The following is a 27,392-nucleotide window of genomic DNA, read 5'->3' on the forward strand; positions in this document are numbered from 1 at the left end:
TTGAGACATTGCTCTCAGGTGGCTAGGATGTGTGTGTGTGTGTGTGTGTTACAGGGTGTTCTTCTCCATGAGTTCTCCCCCCTCTAAATGGCCTAAGTCCTCTCCTTTTATAGTTGAAGGAAGGACAAGGACAGTACATTGTGCTAACTATACGGCGTCGTGCCAACAGGGGCGGCATGGCCAAGCCCTGTGGCCTGCTCCTGTGGCGGCGTGGTCGTCGGAGTGGTCTATCCTTGGAGCACTGGGGTGGCGTGGTGGTCACATCCAATCCTATGCGTCATGGGAGCTCCAGGACTGACTCAGAGTGGGTGTGGCGGCGAACGTGCGAGCCGCTGTGGACTGACTGTGCACGAGGCCAAGGCTTGGTTGGTGCCGAGGCTGCACCGCCATGGAGGGGTCTCGGCGGACACGAATCCCAAGATAGCCGAGACCCTGGTGCATAGTGCTGAGGCCCGGAAAGAGCGATTGATCTAGGGTGCTGGTTTGAAGATGGTGATGACCCGGGCCAGGCCACCCATGTCGTGTTGTTTTCGAGGCGGGGATCATGGGGCATAGTGTGGTGTGGGCGCTGATCGTGTGCACAGCGTCAGGATACAGTGACCGGTAATCCCCGCCGTGCCATGTCCTAGCTGGTATGGTACTGATGCGACCCCATGTCCCGTCGGCCATTCTGCGGTGTCGAGCCATCATCCGGCTGAGATTGCGGGAGTGGTTGACGTATTAATGGGACATGGCGTGCTATCGGGAGGGTCGGTCGAGGCGGGGGGCGACGGGCTAAGGACAAACCGGCCTCGAGCGATACGGAGAATGAGGCCTCGCGCGAGATGGAGATCGGACTCCTTGCCGAGGCCTTCCTTGAGAGGCCTCGCGTGAGGCGGAGATTGCACTCCTTGCCGAGGCCTTCCGTGAGAGGCCTCACGCGAGGCGGAGATTGCACTCCTTGCCGAGGCCTTCCGTGAGAGGCCTCGCGTGAGGCGGAGATTGCACTCCTTGCCGAGGCCTTCCATGAGAAGCCTTGCGCGAGGCAGAGATTGCGTAAGGACACCGAGACTTCCTGTGCGAGGCTCGAGGCGCGGCGGTGAGCCTGGTAGGCTCGGACGTGGCCGGTGAGGAGCCTACGGCTTAGCTTCTAGCTTTGCTTTTTGATGGGATTTAAGTGATCCTTTTGTTGTTTGCTCGAGGTACCCGGTTCTATGGTACCCGACAGTACCAGTACTACGTTTGTGAGCCATTCTGAATACTTGACTTCCCTGATGACTTTTGCATCTAGCAATCTTTGCACCTCCGCCTTTGCTGCCAAGATTCTGTCCTCTAACATTTTTCTCTGCTTCTGCTTTTTTGGCCTCATGTTTTCATTGATATCCAGTTTGTGCTGTATGATGTCCCTGCTGACTCCCTGGAGGTCGAAGGCTGACCAGGCGAAGATGTCTTTGTTTTTTACTAGAGTTTCCATGAGCTCTTGCTCTTCTGCTTTGCTCAATTCTGAGCCGATTGTTACTTTTATGTCTGGTAACTCCTTTTCTAGAGGGATCAGCTTTGTTTCTTCTTGATCTGTCATATCTGTTTTTCCTCTGGGCATATCTAGAGGCTCTAGTTCTTTGTCTGCCGACTTGACTACATTGATGTTTCTTTGGGCTCTGTAGATTGCATTTTCTATGTTTCTTGCTTCTTTCTGGCTACCTCAGACTATGATAATACCATGGAGTGCTGGTATTTTCATGCACATGTAGGCCATATGCAGGGCTGCGTTGAATTTGGTTGTGAATCCTCTGCCCAAGATGGCATTGTATGGGTAATACAGATCAACGACGTCGAAGGTTATGTATTCGGTTCTAGCATTTGCTTGGGTTCCAAACGACACTGGTAGTGATATCTTTCCTAGTGCTTGTATCTGCTTGCCTCCAAATCCTATCAAAGGGGATTCAGAGGGCTATAGTTGATTCCTGCTGAGTTTCATTTGGTCGAAGGTATTTGCAAAGATGATGTCTGCTGAGCTGCCGGTGTCAATCAACACTCTGCTTATCTCCCATGCTGCTATGTTTGTTTTGATCACCATTGCGTCTGTGTGAGGGTAGCTTTCTAGCTGGAGATCTTCTTCTATGAAGGTGATTAGGACTCTGGACCAATCTGTGTATTTTGCTGGGCCCTGGACTGCAACGTTGTTTACCAGGCGAAGATGGTTCTTTTTCTGCATTTTTGTTTGAAACTCCATTGATAATCCTCCGGCGATTGGCAGTATCATGCCTATTGTTGGCAGTGCTCCATGAGGGTTGACTTGGTTTTCTGGGTTTGGCTCATTTTTTGGTGTTGTGGGCTGGTTGTGTGGTGGTGGCGGAGGCAGTTGCTGCATTTGCAGCTGTTGCGGCAGATACTCGAACCTGCTTTGGTTTTGTGGTGGTTGGTTTGTTTCGAGGTAGGTTATGTGGGGAGTTTTTGGGTTTATGTAGGTCAGGCTTGCCTCCGACCTATAGTTGCCCGTCGTAGGCTGCTGCGAGGGTGCTGACCGCCATGCGGGTAGGAATTTTGGGTAATAGGCGGAGGCCACTGTGGAGGGATGTATTTGGTTTGCGTTTAGCACTGGGTACATCGGGCAGTACTGCTGGTGGCCAGTTATGTAGGTGTTGTTGACCTCTCTTGCGTTCTGCTGTGCCGGAGGTTGGGTGGTCTGCTTGTTCTTCATTCTTTCCTGTGTCTCCTTTGTCTCCGAACAATCTTTGGTGCTGTGCCCTACGCTTTCGTCGTGAAAACGCAATATGGCCTGCGTTGTTTCTGGTTGTGGTTTTTGTTTCAGTTTTTGCCTTGGTAACCTTGCCTACCTTGGTTCCTGGTCTGGGTCTCTGGCCCTGCTGGTCCTGCCAGTTGGCTTTGTTCGGGGTGAGGTTGACCCTCGATGCTGAGCACTTGCCCCTGGCCTGGTTTCTGATTTGATGCGTTCTGGTTCGTATAGCTCTTCTGTGAGTTTTTGCTGTTGTTTTGCTGTCTATTTTGACCCTGCTCCTCCAGCCTTTTCCGGAGGTCATTGTCTGATCTACAGTACTTCTCGAACTCGTCGTACAACTACTGTATGGAAGTTGGTTTCTTTCTTGCTAGGTGTGCTGCGAACGGCCCGATTCGGTGCCCTTTGATCGCTGCTTCAATGGCGATCTCTTCTGGGACGTCTGGTGCCTTCGCCTTTAGTTGCACGAATTTCCGAAAGTAGTCGTGTAGTGTCTCTCCCTGCATTTGTTTGCACTGGAACAGATCTGTGGATGTCAGCGACTGTGCTGCTAGCCCCTTGAAGTTTGCCAATATCTTGTCCCAGAGGTTTTCCCAAGAATAGACCGTGCTTGGTTTGAGCATGAAATACCAAGCCAACGCGTCACCTTCGGCAGCAATAACAAATGACTTTGCCAGGACGGCGTCGTCTCCGCCAACGGAGGCTACTGCTGCCTCGTAACTCATAATGAACTGATGGGGGTCTGTCTTTCCATTGAACTTTGGTAGTGTGATTGGCTTGTACGCCGTTGGCCATGGTGATTATTGTATGCCTTCAGAGAGTGGGGACTTGGGGTCGATAGGCCTCCACATTGCCTGAGATGGCATCGTGGTTGGGCTGATCACTGGCGGAGGCATGGTTGCGGTTGGTGTTACTGCGGAGGCTGGGATCATGGAGGTTGACGCTGGTACTGCATGCTGCATACTTAGCATCTCAGCATGTAGGACTGCCAACTGCTGCCTTATTTCTGCTGCTTGTGCTGACGCTTGAGTAGCTTGCTGATTAGCTGCGGATGCTGCTGCCATTCTGTCCCTCTCTTGTTGCGCTCTTTGCAACTGTGCTTGCAGCTATTGCAGTTCTTGCTCGAGTGTTGTACCTGAGTTTGGTTGGGCCTCCAGATCTTGGATCTCTGGATGCTGGGGTTTCGGTTGTTGACCCTGGGCATTTGCTCTGGTGCCATCCTCCACTGGCGAGGTTGGTAGGTGCTACGAGTGGTGCGCCTAGGCCTTCCTCTCTGACCCGTGGTCGTTGCTGCTCTGGTGGTGGTTTTTCTTTTCCCTGCCATCGTTGGTTTGTCTTGGGCAAACCACGGTGGGCGCCAATGTTGAAACTAGAGGTTTCAGACAGTGTGAGGGAGACAGAGGCCTCCGCCCGCCAGGCGTCGCCCTCGGGCGGAGGCTCGGGATAGGCACTACAGGTGAGCGTGTGGAAAGCTGGCACGGAAAGCTAGGGTTTCATTAATTCATTCACCATCCTCTCGCGTGGTTACAAGTGTTCCCTATTTATAGGGCTTAACTACTTCCTGACAGAATTTATTACAATGCCCCTCAACTGCTACAGTATATTGCTGGAATATTCCGCCACTAGTCTCTTGTTTGCGGGGCAATCCTGCCACACCGTCTTCAAATAACGGGCCTCCATAAGCGGCCGGCCCACCGTGCCTCGGTCTTTGGCCCAAAGGCTTGGGTTCCCGATGCTGGCCTCCGTCTTTAGGAGCGCGCCGTTGCCTTGGCGGGTCTCCGCCGGTCCGGTCGGAGACATCATCCGCATGTCTCCGCCCGGCCGCGCGGGGGCCATGGTTCCCGACGCTGGCCTCCATCTTTGGGGGCGCGCCGTTGCCTTGGTGGGTCTCCGCCGGTCCGATCGGAGACATCATCTGCATGTCTCCGCCCGGCCGTGCGGGGGCCATGGTTCCCGACGCTGGCCTCCATCTTCGGGGGCGCGCCTTTGCCTTGGCGGGTCTCCGCCAGTCCAATCGGAGACATCATCCGTAGATCTCCGCCCGGCCGCGCGGGGGCCATGCTGGCGCGCTCGCGCAGACCACGGGTGCCTGCGCTTGAGTACCTGCACACACTTAGGCAAGATTGTTTGCTTGATTAGTTCAGAGGTAGGGCGGCCTCCGCCCTCATCGCCGGAGACGCCCGTGAGCCGAAGCGGGGCGGCGTCCGCCTGAGCATAGGTCGGAGATGTCTGTGCCTGGCCTGGGCGGAATTTGCGACAAGCTCGCTGAGCCTCATGCAGTGCCCTATGAGCATAGCCAGGAAAGTTCCTTTAGTCAGCGCCAGGTCTCTGCCCTAAGACAGTCGAAGACGCCTTGGCGACACCTCGCTGTCGGAGGCCTTCGCCACCCGCTGAAGCCGTGTTACAACATCAAACCAGACATTCATGAGGCCACGACAATCAAAGAAATCCTAGGCATTTTTCGAGACGCTGCCGGGCTACACACTAACCTCGCCAAGTGGCCATCAGAGGAATACTGGGTTGTCAGGTCACCCAATTCCCAATTTGCTACTTGGGCCTCCCACCGAGCACCAAGGCAGTGACCAAGGCAGTAACTCATGGCATCGGCAGTCATCGAGGATGTCAAGCGAAGGCTCCTAGCTTGCCACGGGCCACTAATGGCCAGAAGTGGCCGCGCCTTGTATGGATCGTCTAAAGTGTCAGAATTATTCCGGGCATCGACAACGATCACCATCGGCGACGGGAGTGACACGTTGTTCTGGCTACACGATTGGCTTCACGGGCAGTTCGTGCAGGAGCTGACTCTTGCCCCTTCTCAACTGGTGTCGGCTCTACAAAAAGAAAGACCCAGATGGTGCACGATGCGCTGCTCAACATGGTTTGAATCAGGTAGATAACAGGCAGCCTTTCGGTGCCTGCAGTGGCCGAATACCTCAGACATCTGGGACATGCCGACCGAGGTCCAGATCAACGAGGGGGTCAAGATCGAACCACCTGGAGGGGGGAGCCAGATGGCGCATACAGCTCCAGGTCCTCTCGTACAAGATGCTACACACGTTGGCTCAATCCCGCTACCAGGGTGCAAGCTTATTTGGAAAACCTGGTCTCCGCTACGGGTGAAATTGTTCCTCTAGCTAGCAGTGCGCAGGCGACACAGGACAACCGACCGGCGGCGTCGTCATGGCCTCGTGGCACATGAACGCTTCCACCTCTGCAGCCAGGAACCGAAAACTTCAGACCACCTATTCATGTCCTGCTCTGGCACTGACACCTCGTCTGCACCAAGCTAGGCAAGTTGTGCCCCTACCCAATGGGCTGCTGCTCCATCGTTGCCTGGTGGCGCAGGCTAAGAATTCTGTGGGTTGGGACACAACGACGCTAGTTTCGACACCCTCTTCGCCTAGTCTCTTGGCACATTTTGAAAGACAGAAACGCTCGCGCTGCTTCGAGCGCACGAGCACGAGGTTGGACCTGCTCCTGAGCAACATCAAGACCGGAGCTCTGGGTGCAAGCGGGAGCCGTGAAGCTTGGCTGTCTCCTTGGTTGAGTAGTACACCCTTGTAGGATCCTTGCTATAGCTAGCCTGCCCACCCGGTAAACGCTGTCGTGACTGATCAACGCCAACGCCCAACGGTAATGGCGTTGGATCGTAATGACGACAGTGAACCAACATGCGTTTCTCAGTCACACACGCACACAAAAAAAAAATGCGTTTCTCAGCAGAAACGGAGTGGGCAGTCCGTCTATGAACTACGACACCCATGATATCAGACAGACATTTAGATCGTCTGAGCATCTACCTGCCAGCATCTAGTACAAATTGGAATTAACGCCATCGAGCAGCACTCAGTACAGCATGATCCACTATATACGCAGCAGTACCTTTTCTAGTGATGCCTATTTTCTAGTTCTAGTATATACTACAATACACACCGCCAGGACACCACACGCATTCTAGTATGGCGAGCTAGGACGGAGATGACTCAGATGAGCACGAGTGCTGATGAGGCCCGCGGCTGTCTAGCAACGCATCCGATCGCTGGAACCCTGGAAGGGATCACGAGTCTGCTCTCCGTGCCTGCGCTTCGCCGGTCACCAGGCTGGTAGTGTCGCCTGTTGGAAGCCCCGATACCACCTTGCAGACATCCGGGGCGTCCTCTCCTGGGTGTCGAAGTCGACGTGGTACAGGCCGTATCTCCTGCTGTAAGCCTGTAACCGAACGTCCACTCGAAGTTGTCCAGGAGCGTCCACACGAAGTAGCCCCGCACGTTTGCTCCGTTCCTGCATGTATTCAGTATCGACAGGTTGAAATTTCGTCAGAGAAAAAATTGCTAGCTGATTCTCTGCTTCTGGTTGGTAGCTAGCTTATTATCATGACTTCTAGGTGAAAGGAACCCATGGAAAAAGACACTAAATTCTTCTAGATTGTTGTTGGTAAGCTTCATTGTCACCTGACTGCTTTGGATAGGCATGTGACGTAGCCCTGCAGGTAGTTCTTTCTGGCCACGTCGTTGATCAGCTCTTCCTGGCATCACTGCATTGTGAGAAACCTGAAAACAAGTATATATCTCAGAACATATATATGACCTTTGATCATGCATGCATGGAAATGACTCTGGACCAAGACATCGATCCCTACTAGGTCCCAGCAAAAGCTGTATGTAGCTCACCGTTCTCAGTGATATACACCGGCGTGTCCTTGTACCTGCCGTTGACATACTTGATAGCCGGCTCTATGGCCTCTGGGACATTGTAGAAACCAGCAAGCGCAGTCTGCGAGAGGTTCACAATACAAATCAGAGACGGGCGCGCGGCAAATTTCACCGTATACGAACAGTAACGAAGCAAGTAATACAAGAAGTACTGTATATATGAACAATGAAGGACTGCGCTGATGATTAGTACGTATATGCCAAGTGCTAGTTATTCTTACGTCTCTCCCGATTTTCACCCCGTCTCTTTCCCCGGTCGCCAAGACAAACGCGTTCCCTTCGTATGTCTGAAGGTTGCACGGCGAATGGATGCAGTCCTTTGCGTAAATCGCTGTGTAATGATTCAGCCCGATGAAATCCGGCTTGTATCGCAGCAGCAGCTTCTTCTCCTCGGCGGTGAAGGTTGGCAGGTTTGATTGCAAGATCTCTCGCATCGCTCTGGGGTAATCACCGAAGAATATCGGATCCAAAAACCTGAAAAAACAAAACAAACTCAACAATATATGCGTGCATGCACTCGACTGAATCCTTGCATGTATATGTCATTTTCGTGAAGACTGACATAGCAGCATTGTTGCATTTCTTGTGGGGAGCTAGCTGGCGACATACCACTCGGTCTCGAAAGACTGCGCGCGTCGCGCGCCGCCAGAATGTCCTCCGTGGTATTCGTCAGCGGCTCGTATATACCATTTCATTGCCGGTCACGATCCCGATGGAGCCGCCCTGCTTCGCCTTGAGAACAGAGTACGCACGCGTCAGCATTGCCGATGATGATCACTAAATCACTGCTGAGACAGCAGCAGATCGATCAGAGTTCAGAGATGAGCGGCCGGACCTGGTAGTTGTCCTTGTAGTTGCGGACGGCGGCGGCGTGGGACATGATGATGTTGTGCGCCGCGAACAGTTGCAGCTGTTGCAGCTGCCGAACGGCGGCGAGCAGTGGCTGGGAGGGTACGCGCCCAGCATGTACGCGAACTTGGTGAACAGGTTGGGCTCGTTGAACGTCGTCCAGAACCTCACCCGGTCGCCGAACGCCCCGAAGCAGACGTCCGCGTAGTACGCGTACTCCTCCCTGCGTAAGTAGGAGTATTTGTCAGTATCATACCAGGTCGTCATGCATGACTGAAACTGCAGCGTCTCTGGAAATATATGTGGCAATGGCAAAAGGACTACTAGAGCCAGCAGAAGATGCATGGGAACTGTACCGGATCCCAGCGCCCAGCCAGCCGACGTATCGGACCTCTAGCTCGTGCGGCATGTCGAAATGGTTCAGAGTGACGAATGGCTGGATCCCTGATTAATTAGTAGATAAGTATATAGAGACCAAACATGTGAACTAGCTCTGATTGAGATATAAGTGTACGTGCTTGTTTAGCTACACTCCTATCGTATCCACCTGTGTCGAAGACTTGGAGTGGATTGACATGGATACGACTACAACGAGATTTGTTTGTGCCTGTGGGCTGCGGGAGGACAAGAACAGCCTACCTTTCTGCAGGAGCGCATCAATCAGGCGGTTGTAGAAGGCTATCCCACCTGCATTGACGCCACCAAGCCGGCCTCCTACAAATAAGTACGTTGTCCACATCAAAGTAAGGAACCGATCGATCATCGAGTAGCCGACAAGGCAAAGCTTTGCTAACTTATTATGAGCAATCCGATCGATCTTGGCATACATACTTGGTAGAATCCTCGCCCATGAGATGGAGAATCTGTAGGCGTTGACGCCCAGCGATTGCAGGATCTCCACATCTCCCTGCTCACAATTCACAAACAGGTGGCAGCGTCACCATCACATACGCATGCACGACATGGACCAGGCGTCAGGGTTTCTGTGATCTTTACCATGTAGCGATGGTAGTGGTCGTCAGCTACGTCCCCGGTGCGTCCGTCCATCATCCCTACAGCTACAGAAGAGCGAAAGCAGGGCCTTGAATAAACTGTTATCGCTAATAATACATACAGTACTAGGATGGTCCACCGGTAAACCTTCTACGGCGCTCATCAGAGTGCGTCGTGTCGATCGGATGGTTAAACTCTTCTTCTTAATTACAATAATGCATAAATTCTTTTACGTATTCGAGAAAAAATAATACATATAGTACGTATGTAAGTACTTATGGACCGATCGAGACGCTCCAAAATCTTAGGTAAGCTGCAGCAATCAGTTCAGATCGGTAAGTGTATCTGTTTGGATGATGAACACGACAGCTCGACAGGCTAACTGTCTCCAACAGGAGATCCTATAAGGAGACCCAAATTTAAAATAGGGTCTCCAACACAATACCTATAGCCTTCAACAGAGTACCTATATAGAAGACCTATTTTAGGTGACAAGACAGGTATAACACAAATCTGAGTATCCTCTCTCCTGGAGACCTATTTGTAGAAGGAGTTCTCTTTTCAATCTTGTTGTTGGAGAAAACTAAAAATGAGTATTGAATCCTTTAACTGTAGCATTACCCAAACATGAAATAAGTCTTATGTTTTGGGTGTCGATCATTGGAGACAGTCTTACCCAAACCCAAAAGGGAACATCAAGGTGCTTTAATCCGAGTTGAAATGATTACACGACCGGAGATTTGAAGCCCTAAATTTTATGGACATGATGATCCTGACTTCTTAGGCGGCTTTACTAGGTACAGTGCTAATTAGGCCTATGTTGGTCCACGGAATAGAAGTCGGTCATAGAAGATTATTGGCTCAAATACTGAATACACATGCGTGCATACGTACAGTAAAAGAGCTCCATGCATGCACGCATGATGTGTATGTGTACGTATATAGCTGGCTTCTTTGTCTAGCTAGCTTTCCAATCAATATATACTCTATATACATGCATGCAAGTGCAATACTTTTGACATTTTATATCTAATCTTGGTACAATATGTACTACCGCCGTTGCCGGGCCCGGTGATACAGGGAGGAGGGATTGACCGGGCTGGGATTTTCTTTCCACTCCTCAATTAGTCAATCACTACATGCCCTTCCATAAAAATGGTGGCCGAGCTGAGATTTTCTTTCCCCTCATAAAAAAGGAAGGCCACTGCATGCCCTTCTATATTAATTTTTTCCTTTTCATGGTCAACCATGGCATTATAAATTACTCATGCCCGTGCGTTAATTCTATCATTTTTTTCCTACACATCTTTTCCTACAGTAAGGACAAAAATTAGTCACGAGGAGCATGACGCCACGGCGGACACTACTAGCGCTCCCGGACGACATGGCCGTCGAAATCGCCAGGCTTGAACCTCGCCGCACCCGATGGATGACCTCTGCAGCCTCCGTGCCATGTACGTGTCCACAGTCCACCCACGCACGAGTCGCATTACTACAAATTTAATTTATCTACCTGGTACCGTGTGTGTCTTGCAGTTGACAGACCATGCGCGCGGGGTGCATGGAGCACGTCATCGGGAGACGCGTAGCGCTGGAGCGGGAGGAGTCCATGAGGTGGTTCGACCACAACCGCTACCTTGCCCTCATCGACAAGCTGGCCGCCGCTGGCAACCCGGAGGCCTGCTTCGTGCTCGTGCTCAGGCTCGTCTTCACGTAAGGCCGCACGGATCCCGTCGGCACTGCCTTACTTAGACAAGGGGCCATCGCTGACCACAAGGTGTCGACCTACGTGCTCGGCGTCCTGCACTACGGGGACGAGGAGGCCGAGCAGTACATCAGGCAGGTGGAAGGCGAGGGCGAGGGCGACGTCGTCGCCCATAGGTGCAAGCCGGAGGCCAGCAAGCACTACTGCAAAAAGCATTTTTAGGGGCGGCTGATAACCCTTTGTAGGAGCGGTTTGGCCAGCCGCCCCTATCGAACCGTCTCTACAAATCATGCATTTGTAGAGGCGGTTTCCAGGCCGCCCCTACAATCGATTTGTAGGGGCCTACGATTTGTAGGGGCGGCTGTAGTGCCAGCCGCCTCTATAATACATGTTTGTAGGGGCGGTTCAATCTAGAACCGCCCCTACAGTACGTTTTCCCACCAAAAAAATTCAAATTTATAATTCAAATTCGACCAGAATTGTTTGTTTCCGCGTATTCCATCCAGCGTTCGTGTTGCCGAACGCCCCGCGACCAACGTTCCGAACCGCGTTCGCGTTGCCGAACGCCCCGCGACCAACGTTCCGAACCGCGTTCCCGTTGCCGAACGCCCCGCGACCAACGTTCTGAACGCGACTACCAGCACAATAGTATTATATAAACTACAATTACAAGTCCAATTCGTAAGGATATATACAATCCATCATTTAATATACAAATTCCATAAACATTGTACAATCATGGTAGGTGCCTTTGACGTGTACAATCTGGTCCAATATGAAGTTGCAAAGGTCATCGACGAGCTCTAAGAGTTGGTCATCCTTGTATGGGTCTTTTTCATTCCTTTCTCTTCTCTCCACTACAAGAGAACAAGTTTCGATTTAGTATTTCATACCATGTACGAAGTTTTTATACTACTGATGAAGAGGTTCAAACTTACCCTTAAGGGGTGTCTCCTGTAGGCACTGGTGTTACTCATCATAGAACATATATAGTATCCACAATGTACACTCCCAGGCCTCTGCTTGGGGCACTGTGTGTTTTGCATATGAAAATGTTAGGTAATGCTTTTGACAGCCATGTAACGGAGTACTGAATAAGTAAGTTACACTTACCGCGCATAGTGTTTTTATAGCCAGCTTTTCCTTCCTCGCTGGATCATGCCTTCCGTGATGATGAGTGACATAGAACCTAAATGCTCTGTTCGAATTATTTTAGCAAATACAACTTGTTAGTATCCATAAGTGAACGTTACAAGTATGTATACAAACATATAAGCTAATGAGGATTGTCGATATGTATACGTCTTGAGAATCGATATGAAGTCTTTGTATGTCGCTGGGTCCTTATCTATTGAATCAAAGACCCATGCCATGCTCCTCCCGACATCGACGACTATACAAATCCAGTGGTTGCTGCATGGATTTAATCATAGAACTAGATAAGCTCTTTTGCATCGAATAAAATATATCGAACAAAGCTTTAAGTATATAGTTGAACTTACTCGAAGTTGTATGGTAGCCATATAGTAGAGTGTTGTAGATTTTTGAAAGCCAGAGCAATGTATGCCGCAACCTTAAGGGACTCTTCCTTTAGTTTTGCCGTACAGATGCGCTCTTTCTCCCGAAGAGTCTTTGCAGCAGCTAGCTCTTTGACATCCACTGTCCACTGTTTAGGGTAATTAAAATTTGGTTGGGCTATAGCTTGAGGGTCTACATACCCGGCTTTCAGACTTGGCATTTGTTTGACAATGTGCACTTGCATTCTACAAATCATGGCGTTGGTTAGTTACAATAAAATTCAAAGATTACATTCATATCATATCGGGAGGACAAGGACTTACAAGCACCACGTGCGAATTAGATTCATCTCCATTTCTCCCAGGTGAAAGCATGTGTGCATGTCATTGAAGTCAAAGACAATTTTCCCGGCTGTGCTTCCAAATGTGCCGGTGGGGAAGCATGCTTGTACGAGATCTATGCTCATTGGGAGAACACGCAAGTACCAATCATGGAACCTTCTCATTCCAAGTGGTAGGCGTTGGATGTCCCGGTTTGGTATAAAGGGCTTGCCTCTTTCATATGTTTTCGGGCAATCCTTTGACCATTTGATGTCATCAACATTTGGATACTGCTTTGCAATTTGGTAGAGTTTGCTAGTTATGGCCCCCTCAGAACCCTGTTCTGGGACTTGTTTAACTTGGTTCTCAGGCTTGAACTGGTCATATGAATACCACTTGGACACCGATGAGACGTCTTTCACCGGAACATAAACTGGCCTTATGTTGATTGGAATCTTCTTTCAAAGTTCCCATTCAGGCACGTCCTCGTCTTCTTGTGCATCACCTTCTTCAGGAGGTACTCGTTGTTCATATATCGGCTGTGCTTGTTGAGAAGACTATGGCATCTCATCATGCACTTGCTTGGTACGAGCTGGAGAAGGTTGTGGCATCTCATCAGGCACATGCCCGCTAGGAGGCGGGGACGAATGTGGCATCTCAGGTACATGGTGGTCACGAGACGGTGAAAATATCTCCCCAACCTCAACAACTCGCTCCAAATTTGGGAGAGGGGGAGGCGGCGAAGAAGCAGTCAATATAATGTCCCATTTGTGCTAGAGGATGAACTGCCCAATAACAGTCTCCGAGTAACACCAGCCCCTCAGGAGTTGCGTAGTCTATCCTCCACTGCATGAACTCGGGCTTCACGGTATGCACCTCGACCCTAGTGTAGTCCGGCGGTATCTTATTATTGTGGTGTAAGCCACTGGGAGGATGTGCCACACCTATTGCCACCTCTATCACAGTGTTCTATCGGCCGCTTAGAAACACCAAGGTACAACTAGTTGGTTCCCGTATGCGATCGACAGGGGTTGAGGCTGCAGTGGAACCTTGGCTGCTAGGAACTTTCAGAGGGCTGCCAACTAATGCCAGTTCTCTCCGGCGGCATCACTAACACCCGTGGCTCCGTAGACAGTCCTTGCTCCTCCAGCGCCTTCGCAACTAGAGCCTTCACTTGGAGCTCAAGACTAGTCTCCCGGTCTCGGCCATGTTTCTTGTACATGTGCCTGTCCTCTTCGAATCCTTGCTTCCAGGTCGTCCTTTTCCCTAGCCCCCTGGTGCGGCCTGTGTGCTCCTTGTTTCCCAAGCCAAGGCTAAGCTCGTCCCTCTCTCTGGAAGGATTGAAGGAGCCCTTCTCCTTGTCTTCAGCATATTTCAGTATCCTTGATACCGCCTCTTGGGTCTCCGGCTTATCAAACTTAAGATTACTGCCGGATGATTCTGTACTCCTCGCATATATCTAGTTCCTTGAGCGTACCTTCAGATTCGTCGCATCGATATTCCCAGCAGCTACGGCCTCTTCGTCCATCTTCCTAAACTGCTCTTCCTTGGCATAGTAGCCACCTGGGGCCTAGATTATGGTGGTGTTTGTTCCTCTTCGCCAGCTCGGTGTTACGGGCACTGAGCTCTAATGCCTCCGGTGAAGTCTTCTGAGCCATGAGCTCCTCCCATTGACTAGGAGTTATTTTGCCAAACTCTTTGAAGAGAGTTAACCCCTTTTGGATATACTTCATGTTGAGCTCCGACCTCCAACGTCGAAATACCTCTCCCATCATCCTGAAAGCATTTTTTTACCAGTTCGTGCTTACCCTCCAGAAATCTAAAATTAACCCTCAGGTGCCTATCCCATAGTTCATTCTTTTTGTTCTCTGGTACCTCTTTCTAGTTAGGGATTGCTGGGTTCAATTTATCTCTTACTAGGGCCCCGATCGCATTACGGAATCGTCCTCTTAATTCCTTTGGCTCAAGGACCTCCCTAGCTGGCCCGACCTCCGTTATCACATAGCATGCCTTATCTGGATATAGATTTCCTTTTCTATCCCCTCGTTTCCTCTTAGGCTTGGTAGTCAGTGGTTGTGTCTTTAGGTTGTGGAGCAGAGGCATCGTGATCCGTCTCTGTGGCTGTTGCCTCTGCTCTCCTTTCCTCTACTCCGTCTTGTCCAGTGAGATGTCGCGAACGTCGACGTCGTCTTTTTTGAGTTTCAGGAGGGACCTATATATATGATAGGTCAAAGTGTTAGCAGAGGTAACACAGCCAAAGCTTTAGCAAAATTTACAAGCTAAGGCTTTTTCCCTACCTCCTCGTTCGGGTCAAAGTCCTTATCCAAATCTTCCTCCGTTGGCCTCCTTCTAGCTTCACGTGGGAAAGGATCCTCAGGACTTACATATCCCTCTTCTGAGTCATCATTAGCATCATCCTCTTCTTTTTCGCCTTCAGCAGCCTCTCCTTCGGGGCCTTCCTCCTCATCACACTGCTCCTAAGTAAGCATCACTTCTAGATCATTTTGTACCTCCTTATTGAATTGTTCCTGAGTAAGCTGGTCCTCTAGTGCTTGCTCCTCAAGGGTTGGCTGCTCATCATGCTCGGGGCATCGGGCTGCACTGTCTGGTGTCCACGATATTATTTCGCGCTTTGTTCTAATAGATGCAAGAAAGTGTGCTTTAGGTACGCGAGAAGGTATAAGAAATCAAAAGGTCTATAAACCAAAGTAGTCCTATAAAACAACAATATATAAAAAATGAGAAGTAGCAGTGGTAGAGGCCTCAGAAACATGTCAAACATCATCTGATCTTGAACTTGGAGCATCAAGGCATCATAACAGAGAAGAGAGGAGAAGGTAATGTAGGGGCAGCTGCTAATGATGCCAAGTTCCTCATAAGTTCTTGATCATCAGCTCATATTCCATATAATGTATGGACTTGGACGATTTCATCATCGGCAAAACAAAGGAGAGGAGAGGAGAGAGGAGATTTGGCAAAAAAAAAGCAGGTGCTGCTTCCAAAACATAGAGGATAGGAAAGGTGTCAACAAATAGAGGAGAGGGGAGATTTGGCAAAAAAAAAGCAGGTGCTGCTTCCCAGAAAAAGCAACATGACAATGTAAGACCATCATATGCTTAATATCTTCCGAACCTGATAAGCAGATCGGATAATCAGAAGTAGTAGACAGTAGTAGTAGGGAAGTAGTAGAAGTAGAGGAGAGTAGTAGTAGAAGAGGAGTACAGAGAAGACAGCAAGTACATAGAAGATTAGTAGCCACCAGCCACAATAATATAAACAAACAAGTGCAAGGCTGCAAGCATACAAATGACAATGTAAGAAGAATAATATAAATGCAAGGATTATTTCTACTCAGCAGATATTTATTCCCAAAAAATGAAACTGGATGAATCGAAGTCCCACTAATTAAACAAACAAGTGCAAGGCTGCAAGCATACAATGAAAGAACAGCTAGGATTAATGAGCTAATGAGCTGTTGCAAATGGCAGGAAACGAGTACCAACAGTTCACAGATGAGAAATAATACTATTAAGAATGTATAGAAACATCATTGCAAAGTGCCTTAGGTCTCAATTAATAACCCAAGTTCTCATCAAAGCTACTAATCAGTCCACATATACCATTAGGAAATAGTGCTAATTAGACAGGGAGGATGCACTGAGGGGGTGTACTGATTATTAGCTAGCAAAAATTGCAGACAACAATCGTAATGTAATATACTATTTTGTGAACTCTTCAAGTCTGACCTTAAATTTAACAGTTTGAGAACCAAATAATTTGATGATTTTTGCAATACATGTTTCAGATCACTAGCTAATATATATGTTTTTATGGCCGTAGCTCATGGCTGCCTATATATGTAGAAGAGAAAACCAGAAAATATTAAGACATTTCTTGAGCTTTTCAAATATAAGTACAGGCAAAAATGAGCAAATACTTCATACTTCAAGCAAGATGAGCAAATACTTCATGCTTCAAAATGAGCATGGTAATAGAAGTACAGGCAAAATGAGCCTTAACAAGCAAGTACTTCATACTTCATAACAAGCAAGTACTGCCTATATATGGAGACCCAATGAGCCTTAACACAGAAATTTGCATGGTAATAGAAGTACAGGCAAAATGAGCAAATACTTCATACTTCAAGCAAGTACATTTCTTGAGCTTTTCAAATGTTTTTTATGTGTTGTTTTTCTTATCATAGAAGATATAATGATCTAGCTCATACAGGTAGTACTAGTTTGTACTTTGTAAACGTGTAAGATGATAAACATGTGAAATGCTAAGAACCCGTATTCACATGTGAAATGCCAATAAAGCACTGCACCGAGCATAAATGTCTTTTTTTGTTAATTTTGGCATTAAAGCTGCATAAATAGCACCAGACTATACATTTGTATCCATCTCGCCATTTTGTCAGTCAAGTTCACATTAGTTTGATCATGCTTGCCATAACCCTTTGCCATAGCACCTTAAGCTGAGTTACCAGATTAGATGTCATCTCATTTCAACAAGTCATCTGTGCTAGAATGAGTTTAGCTAATTATAAATGTGTATAGTTCTCTAATAAGTTTTAGTGGAGAAAATAGAACCAAATGGACACTATAAATGAAGATATTACAAACTACGACCGCTACCGTTGTACCTAAAACTGGACTTGCACTGTCTGACGGGCAGAAAATAGGAAAACAAGTGCTGAAACGGTATTGGGGAAGTGGCAGACAGCACTTGGGAGACAGCACGCTGACCCTAGCTAGAACCCTGACAGCAGGCTGGCCCAGTGATGGATACCAGTTTGTATACGCGTCACCACATCCAAAACTTACGAGGAATATGAGATCAGATCCTTATGATATAGTCGGGAGGATCAATAAAAAAACTATGCATAAAACACTATATATAATTGTGTGCTTTGTGTGATGGAGCACTAGATAATTCACCCTGTCTGAAGCCTGAATTGATTAACGTGATGGTCTAAGAAGTAAGAACTGAGAACTGACACAGGTGCTAATACAATTGACTAACGGCTTGAAACTAACCAAACATACAGAAATTAAGACTTTCAAGGATACAGTACTCCAAAGAACTGAGAACTGACACAGGTGCTAATACAATTGATATAGTCAGGACACCGGAGGGCAGTGGCCGAGTCACCGGCGGCCTAATATAGTTCAATTTCAAGGATACAGTACTCCAAAGATTTCACAATTAAATTAAGACTTTCGCTAGACAATAGAAGCATAATAGTTGGGAGAGTTAGACTGTAAAACTTGCAGTAACGGAAAACTAAAGATAATCCTCCAACTAAAATTATTGGCAAGGTGCTAGCATGGAAAAGCTAACTGTGATTCTTTTGAAGCGTCTGCAGCATAATGGTGATTCGGATTTTAAGGAAATACAAGAGTAAACTCTAAGCTAAGGTAAACAAAAAGTGACCGTCAACAAAAGCAGTAACTGTGAACAAAGGTAAACACAATGGACTGACTAAAAATGTGGTAGAACAACCACATGCAGGCAAATGCAAGCCTTTCAGTGATGTAGTACCTGTTATGCGACTCACTTTTGCATCAAGGGAACAGTAGGTAGGGTAGAAAAGGGAAGAAACGAACCTTGGCAAACCGGATCCGGCCGCTAGGACTGTGAACCACCGAAGAGGATGCGGAGCTGCTCGAATTCGGGGCATTTTGGGCGGCTGTGAAGGTGCCACGGCTTCTCCGAGTTCAGCAAAGGCCGGATCTGTAGGGGGCCGACGGGAGAGGGCCGGACGGTGGCGAGGGGCGATGGACGGTCGGACGACTGTGGGGAACGTGGGCACGGTTGTGCCGCGAGGGAACGACTACGGCGAGGGGCGACTCGACGCACTGGCGGAGGATGGTGAGGGAGCGGGTGCGGGGAGGGGGCATGCGGGGCAGGCAGTCGGGACAGGTCCGGGAGGCAGCCTGACGGCATCGGAGAAGAAGAGAGCTCCCAACAGGCAACTCCCGTGTGCGGCCTTGTATATATAGTTGGGATGATTTGTAGGGGCGGTTCCTGATCCAGCTGCCCCTACAAATACATTTCTAGGGACGGTTCCTGATCCAGCCTGCCCCTACAAATAGTTTCTATTTTTTAAATTATAAATTCAATATTTTTTATATCATAAACACGCAAAGTAATATAAAAAATTTGTGTATATGCACAAATATAATATTTTGTATTATTCTATATATGAAGAAATATATATATAAACAATTATAGTCAAAACAATATAGAAAACAAAAAAATAAAAAATAAAAATTTGAATTTTAAAACTTCGACTATAATTTTATGACATTAAATGAAATAAAATGAAAATGTTGTAAACATAAAAGTTGTATAACTCATCAACATGTACAACTTTTATTTTGGTCATCTTATCATGTGACTTTGTTTGAACGATTCAAATTTTGAAATTCAAACAATTTAAACTTGAAATAATATTTTGAAAGAGTAAATGATTTCAGATGAAAAACTTATGAATACTAAAGTTGTAGAACTCATCAATATGTACAACTTTTATTTTGATCATATTTTCATTTGACTAAATTTGAACAGTTGAAATTTTGAATTTCACTAAATGGCAACTTCAAATAAGATTTTGAAACATTAAATGATTTCAACAATAAAAGTCGTAAACAAAAAAGTTGTTGAACTCCTCACTATCTACAACTTTTATTTTGGTCACTTCTTTATGTGATAAAGTATTAGTAAACATTGTTCATAAATTCACATATGACTCATAGTTTCATGAACTATATGAGAAATATGTTGATTTGTGAACAATGTTTACTATCATTTTATCAGATGAAGAAATGATCAAAATAAAAGTTGTAGATCTTGATGAGTTATACAACTTTGGTACTCATTACTTTTTCAGCTGAAATCATTTAATGGTTGAAAATCTCGTTCGAACTTGTTCATTTTTTTAAATTTGAAAATTTAAAGTGCTCAAACTTTGTCAAATGAAAAGAATGACCAAATCAACACACTAACTTGATAGGGCAAGATTTTAGAAAATTTTAGGAAAAAAATCATCACATTTGGAGTTAGTATGAGGGAGAAAAACTAGTGACAAATTTTACCCAGAGATTAAAAAGAAAAATCACAGCTGTTCATGATGATCAATGATGAACAAGTGTGATTTCTCTTTTTAATCTGTGGCTGAAACTTGTAACTAGTTTTTCTTCTTCATACTAACTCCAAATGTGATGGCTTTTTTCCCTAAAATTTTCTAAAATCATGCTCTATCATTTTAATCTAGTCATCTATCTTTGTCACTAATTTTGAATAATTCAAATTTTAAATTTCAGAAAATGACAGCTTCAAACCTAATTTTCAAACACTAAATGATTTCAGCTGTAAAGGTGATGAATATAAGAGTTGCTATAACTCATCAAGATCTCCTACTTTTATTTTGGTCATTTTTTCATTTCATAAAGTGTTAAGTGATTTCATAAAGTTTTAGTAGTAATAGAGTGGATGTTCAAATAGTCATCTGGATGTTGCAAAGGGTAGTCTCACACATATGCATAAATGTAGTCTCACACACATACAAAAATATGTAGTCTTACACACGTATATAAATATATAGTCTTACACGCATGCATAAATGAAGTCTTACAAACACACACTTACATAAACACTCCATGTTTAACAACTAGCTAGCCCAGTGTAATGACTTCCCCTTGACTCCTTTTCGTTCCCATGGCAATATGTCTTTGGGCAGGTTCTTATCCACAACACTGATCTTCTTAGGAAAGTCTGTGAATAGCGGCATCTCATCGTAGCTATTGTAAGCTTAACATCATCCACGCCATCAACTCCAATAATGTGCTGTTTCCTGGAGGCAACCACGTGCTTTGCCTTCTTCTTCGGGTGGGAGGTTACTTTGTGGGTTAGACATATAGAAAACTTGTGAGACACGTGAAGCGAGCACCTAAGGGTCATCTTGGTAACCTAGATTCTCGAGGTCCAGGACTCTCAATCCGATCTCGTTCAGTTGGTGTTGTTTGATCCAGCGGCATCAAAACAGGGCCACAGTTATATCCCTTCCATAGTCAAGTTCCCATATCTCTTCAATGATGCCAAAGTATTAGATCTTTCAGCCCTAATCCATCGAGAGCCTCTATTCGAACACCGCTATTTTGGTTCACATATTTACTATCCTTTGTGTGGGTATAGTACGTATACCCACTGATGTCATAAGCATTCCAAGATGTCACTTGTCTCGATGGCCCCTCCGCCAACCTACTGATGGTAATAGAGTCTATGGTTTCTCCAGGTGGTATGTTTTGGTCCTTCAACCATGTAGTTAGTCGTTGCTTGTGTTGTTTCATGACCCAATCATCCGAACAGCCATTTCTCTCTGCCATAATGATAGCCAAGTGTTCATCAATATATGATTGTATCAGTTGTGTACTCTGCAAGACACTATAATGCGCCTGACTCACCTCTTTGTAATCATGGTCGATGAACACTTTTCTACCACTGGTGCCCTTCCCAGCCAGCCTACCCTTGTGACGAGAATCGGGTTTACCAATCCCTTTCTATACTTTTAGGTACTCTTGACAGCACTCGACTGACTTCTTCAGTACTGTAACCCTCTATCATGGAGCCCTCTAGGTATGCTCGATTATACATGTATCGACTTAGAACCGACATGAACCGCTCATAGGATCACATTTCATGCAAGTAGCAAGGGCTAAGCGCCTGTATTTGATGAACCATGTGAATCATGAGATATGGCATTATATCAAAAAAAGCAGGAGGTAAACACATCTCCAGTTGGTTTTGTGTCTCCACAAATTCATGTAGGTCACTCAGCTCTTCCTTGCCAATCGTCTTCTGTGAGATCTTCGAAAAGAAGTAGCACATGCGGGTGATGGCCATTTTCAAGAACTCTGGCTTTATAGCCCTGATTGCAATAGGTAGAAATATTGTTAGCATCACATGGCAATCGTGAGCCTTACAGTGTGTTATTGACAAGTCCTTCATCGACACTAGCTTCTTCACATTTACTGAAAACCCTAGTCGGGACTTTGATCCCTCTCAGGAAAGTGCATATAGCTCTCTTCTCATCTGGTGTTAGGTTGAAGCACACCACGGGCAAAGTGTATTTTCCATTAGCCTCAGGTATTGGGTGAAGCTATGGCATCACGTTTAGCTGCACCATGTCTTTCCGTGCTTTCAGACCATCCTTTGACTTGCCTGTGTCCATCAAGGTAGCAATGAGACTCTCAAAGACATTCTTCTGCACGTGCATAGCATCAATGGCATGGGGGACCTCTAAGTCTGGCCAATAAGGCAGATACTGAAAAAAGATCGATTGTTTCTTGAAAGGTACGCCTTCGATAGGAGGTGTGCTTCTATCTCTGTTCGTCCCATCCGGATTCTTCTTTCCATAGACGACGCAGTATATTTTTCACCATTCTATACACGTGTTCTCTGTTATGACGTCTCTCCGGAGGGGGTTTAATCTCCTGGGGCATTGTCATAAAATCTAAAGAACAATTTGCTGCGGTACTTGTGACTTATCTTTAAGAAGCAGTCGGTTCCTTAGGTAAACTATCTTCTTGGATGCATCTAGGTACACATGTAGTACCATCCAAGCAAACCAAGCATCCTATCTTCCCTTTGATCTGTCCAGACAAAGCAAATAGCGTAGGGGTAATCATTGGTAGTAACAAATATTATTGCTCTACATATGAAGTCCTCCTTTCGGAACGCATCGTACATCTGCTCCCCATGCCTCCATAGCCTCTCCATTTCTTACATCAAGGGCTCGAGGAACACGTCTATATCAATGCCTAGTTGTTTAGGGCCAGAAATAAGAATAGTGAGGAGAAGGTACTTTCTCTTTTGACACAGCCATGTTGGGATGTTGTACATGGTCAAGATTACTGGCCATGTGTTGTGGTCGCTCATCCTCTCATTGAAGGGATTCATTCCATCGGTGCTCAAGCCAAACCGTACATTCCTTGGGTCATCGCTGAATTCTTTGTGCTTCTCATCAAACCTTTGCCACTGACTACAATCAGTCGGGTGTGCAATCTTATCATCATCCACCTTGCGCTCATCATCCCACCATGTCATGAGTGCGGCTTCTTTAGGGTTTACGAAGATACAGTCTCAAGCGGTCGGTCACTGGCAGGTACCACATTACCAGGGCAGGAATTCTTCTCTATTTTGCATCGTTGCCTAATGGAGTGTCCTCTAGGGGCTGAGATTCTTGTACCACCTTTTTGGTACCTTCTTATTCCTCTTTTTCCCCAGTGGAGGCTTCGTCCCCGCCATAAAGGTCATTGTTCTTGTACCGGCTGGCCCCAGACCGGGGATATTTATCCTAGTGACTTGAACGTTTCGCCATGAAAAAGTATATAGTGGTTGGGGCATGCATGGATTTTTTCAACCCCCATTGTCAATGGACTTATGACCTTCTTCGCTTGGTATGTGTTGGTGGGAACTGAGTTTGGTTGTGGCAGCACCCATGACAGAAGATGCAATAGATCATTGAAACTACAGTCTGACCAGCCATACTTAGCCTTTAGGATGAGCAGCTCAAGCACAAAACGTAGCAATGTCCAATGTATCGGACAATCCTTTTCAACACCATACACAGTCTCCTTCGATGCTTTTGTCACCCTTTCCAAATTTTCTAGACCTTTAGGCTATTTAGTAAAATCTCTGGTCCAAGGGCTCGAATCATGTCCTCCAAATCATCTTCATCCCCGACACGTGCTCCACCATCATTATTGGCACCACCTTCGTCGTTATCATCCCAACCACCAGCATCACCACCTTGTTCATTGCCAAACTCAAAATTCATTCGTGCATCAAGCTCTGCTGAATATTGGGACAGGGATTCTATGGTTTCGTCGTCGTATTCCTCCTCATCCTCGTCGTTAACAATAACCGTTTCACCATGATAAATCCACACTGTGTAGTCCTCAACAAATCCTCGCATAATCAAATGTGATCTGATGATAGTCCACATCTATCCATGCCATACGGTTCTTGCAATCTTTACATGGGCAAATAATTGTATCCTTATTCTCTTTCAATGTCGTTGCATGCTTCTTTGCGGCTTCAATAAATTTATCCACCTCTTCACAGGAAACCTGCCTTGAACCTTAACGAACCATACATCCAAGAGTTCCTGTACTCCATCTTTTACAACAACAACAATAAAACAAACATTAAAGGAGTACTTATTCAGATATATATAAAAATAAAACAAATTAATAATTACTTGAGAATAATTGTATATACTTCAGATATATATGAATATAAATCTAATATAATTACATGAAGCATACAAACACACCATGGTAAAAGAAAATTAATTAACGACCCATTTATCCATAAATAATTAAAATACATATTTATTGATTATAATAAATAATTTCAAAGACAACAATTAGCAAGAATTATACTTTACCCAATATCTTTCATACAAATCCTAGTCCAATTTCATCAAACATAAATTTACAAAAACAAAATTAATAAAAAAACCAAACCCTAGATCTAGATCCACATGCACATGAAACATCCATAAAACTAACTAATTGTTCACTAAAATCAAGAAACATGGACCAAATAAGGGTATGATCTTGTTCCCCTCCCTAATTTACACTAGTACATTTAAAAGTTGGGTCTAATTTGCTTCATAAATATCTCAAGCACCATAGAAGAGAGAGAAAAACAAAAATCTAATTACTCACTAACCAATCATTAAAACTTCAAAAAAAAGTATGGAATAGCATTTTCTTACCTTCTACAACCTCTCCACCAAAGGATTTGAGACCAAAACCTTCCCCCCTTAGTAGAGCAATTTTTGGGAGGTGCCCAAGGCCTCCCCACCTTTTTTCATGGGTTAGAGTGAGTGACCCGAGGAGGAAGAAGGTGCTGCATCTATTTTATATGGGGGGCATTTGTAGGGGCGGCTGGTAATTGAGCCGCCCCTACAAATCGGTGCTATAAATACGGGGTCATTTGTAGGGGCGGCTCAATCACCAGCCGCCCCTACAAATAGCATTTCCAGGGGTGGCTGGTGATTGAGCCGCCCCTACAAATCAGACCTCATTTATAGGGGCGGCTCATAACACCAGCCACCCCTGCTGTTCTATTTGTAGGGGTGGCTGGTGTCTGGCACCCGAGCACGCCACTATAGGGGTGGCTCCATCACCAGCCGCCCCTACAAAAAAATCAAACCATTGCTAAAAATCATTTTTTACATAGTGAAGGCCAACCGAGAGTGTGTGAAGTGCCATGAGCAAGCTGTCGATGCGGTCTGGGAGATGATATAGAGGGTGGACGGAATGGCTGTAACACCTCAAGGTGTTAGCCTTGCATACTTGACTGCATAGCATGAGCATGATCATAAAGCATTCATATATAAGCTTTGACACCTGAAACATTGGATTGAAACATCTACAGCATTTGCTTATTATCGCATGTTTCTTAAACATATACAACTTTTCTCGTTATTTCATGTCTCCATGTGTCTATGCATATGATCATGAGTGGACACATGTACTTGGTGGATGTGAGTCACACAAACATGTAGCAACACCTAGAGTAGCAAATAGGACCTTGTTCATGGTTACATTTCATGAACCAACACTTACTTCTTGTGATTATACTAACTAGCTCAATGAGTGACTACTACATGAAATGATTGGATGACCTTATAAATTGCCTAAACATGTTTAGAGTATCATTATGAACAACTTTGATATTCATGGTTAGGGGTAAAAAGGTCATTAAGCCATGCTTTGATGTGTATCATCATGTAAATGGGACATGTTTGACCAAGTTTGAACTAGGTGTCAGAGACCTTGTATGGAGGAGATCACTAAAGCAAAGTTGTAGTATTTGACATAAGGAACAACTTTTATTTTTGGGTCATTGACTGATTTAGCTTCTAACATGCTTGAATTGGTCCCACAAAAATCAGCAAAACCAAGATTTTGACACTTAACAAAATTTTGCTAAGTCTTGGATCACTGACAACCTGACAAGCTGACCTTGATCATGATTTTCTTTGTCTCGGTTGTGAATTAGAACTAGATTCTTGAACGAAAGTTGTAGCTGGTACATGGTTCTACAAATCCTATTCAGACAATTTTTACCTTGGAGCCACGGATTAGCAGTCAATTGAACGTCAAAACTCATCGTCAGGCTCGGCATTTCGCGACTGAACGAACTGAATCGAAATCTTCAGTGGCCGACACCGGTAGGAACCGCGCGCTGCGTGGAGGTCGCGATGGCCGCGTGTTGTCGTTGCCCTGACCGCGCCGGCAACGACGCGCCTGAGCGCGGCATTATCACGCCAGCACCCGCCCGCTCCTGTCCACACCCTCATTTCGCATTTCCTCTGCTCCTCCTTCATCCTCGCGCGCAGCCGCCGAGCTCCTGCAGCACCGAGCAGCGCCGCCATCGCCATAGCCTGCACAGGCTCACGATGAGCCGTCCATTCTTCACCGCAGTAGCACCACTAGCTCCCTAGCGACCCACTGCCTCCACCCGCGCTCGCTGACCGCGCTTGGTAAGCCACCGCAACGCGTGCGAGCTCACCGGAGCTTCACCGCTAGCCCCATCTCCGTGGCCACGTCGCCACCGTCCATCCCAGGCCGCGATAGGGCGCTAGCTAGCTCCGCCATAGCTCGGTGATGCTCGGCGTAGCATTTGATCGAGCCCCCGTAGCCTCCACCGGCGTAGCGCCGTCGTCCAGCGCCACCGCTCTACCATGGCCACCGTCGTCGTCACCGGCGTCGACGATAGGGCCGGCCAAGTGGTTCAATAGATACGCTAGGTCGAGTAGGTCACGCCGTGAAGATGTTACCGCCGGCAGGTTCGCCGTCGGCGAGCTCTGGCCGCGTCCGTAGAGTAGCGCCGCCAGCTCTATTTTGTCTTGCTGACCGGTGGGGTCAACTGACTAGTGGGTCCCGTGTGTCAGCGACTCCATGTATTAAAGCCAGTTCATTTTGGATGCAGATTTCATAGGTTTTGTAATTTTTGTATCTTCAGTTTGGTAGCTTCAAAAATTGTGAAATAAATTTGTTAGTGTTCCTTAGGAAGTGTAGTATTTAGGAAAAATATGTTTTTGACATTTACAGTAGAAATTTTTGGAGATTTAAATAGGGATTTGAAATGTGCTTTTGAATGCATTCAAATTTGTTTATTTTATATCTAGAGTTCCTGTGCTCCAAAAATTATGAAATTTTTGTGGTAAGCTAGTCTTAGCATATATGAGCTCTGGTAAAAATTTGAAGATGAGTGCATGTGTAGATTTGTAGTTATAGATTTTTCTTTTATAATTAGGAGATCCTTGTGTAAATTTTTATAAATTATTTATGAATCCAAAATTCATGAAAATTTTTAGAGGTAATCCTAGTAGTATATGGATGCTAAACAAAATAGGAAATCTGTTGCTTGACACTTTTCAATAGGGTTTTCCATTTATGCTATTTCAAGCCTTGCTTCCTTGTCATTTTGGTATAGGATGTTCTACTTAGTAAAATGACATGAAATGTTTACAGTAGTCCTTTGATAGCATTAGT

At 46.2% G+C, this 27,392-nt stretch overlaps 1 pseudogene; it reads right to left on the reverse strand.

Moving 5' to 3' along the window:
• Positions 1–6,686: 6,686 nt before the first annotated feature.
• On the reverse strand, positions 6,687–9,382 carry LOC136498303 (beta-glucosidase 16-like; annotated as a pseudogene).
• Positions 9,383–27,392: the final 18,010 nt, after the last annotated feature.

Source organism: Miscanthus floridulus, chromosome 12 (genome assembly GCF_019320115.1).
Source record: "Miscanthus floridulus cultivar M001 chromosome 12, ASM1932011v1, whole genome shotgun sequence".
In the NCBI taxonomy this organism is placed as follows: Eukaryota; Viridiplantae; Streptophyta; class Magnoliopsida; order Poales; family Poaceae; genus Miscanthus; species Miscanthus floridulus.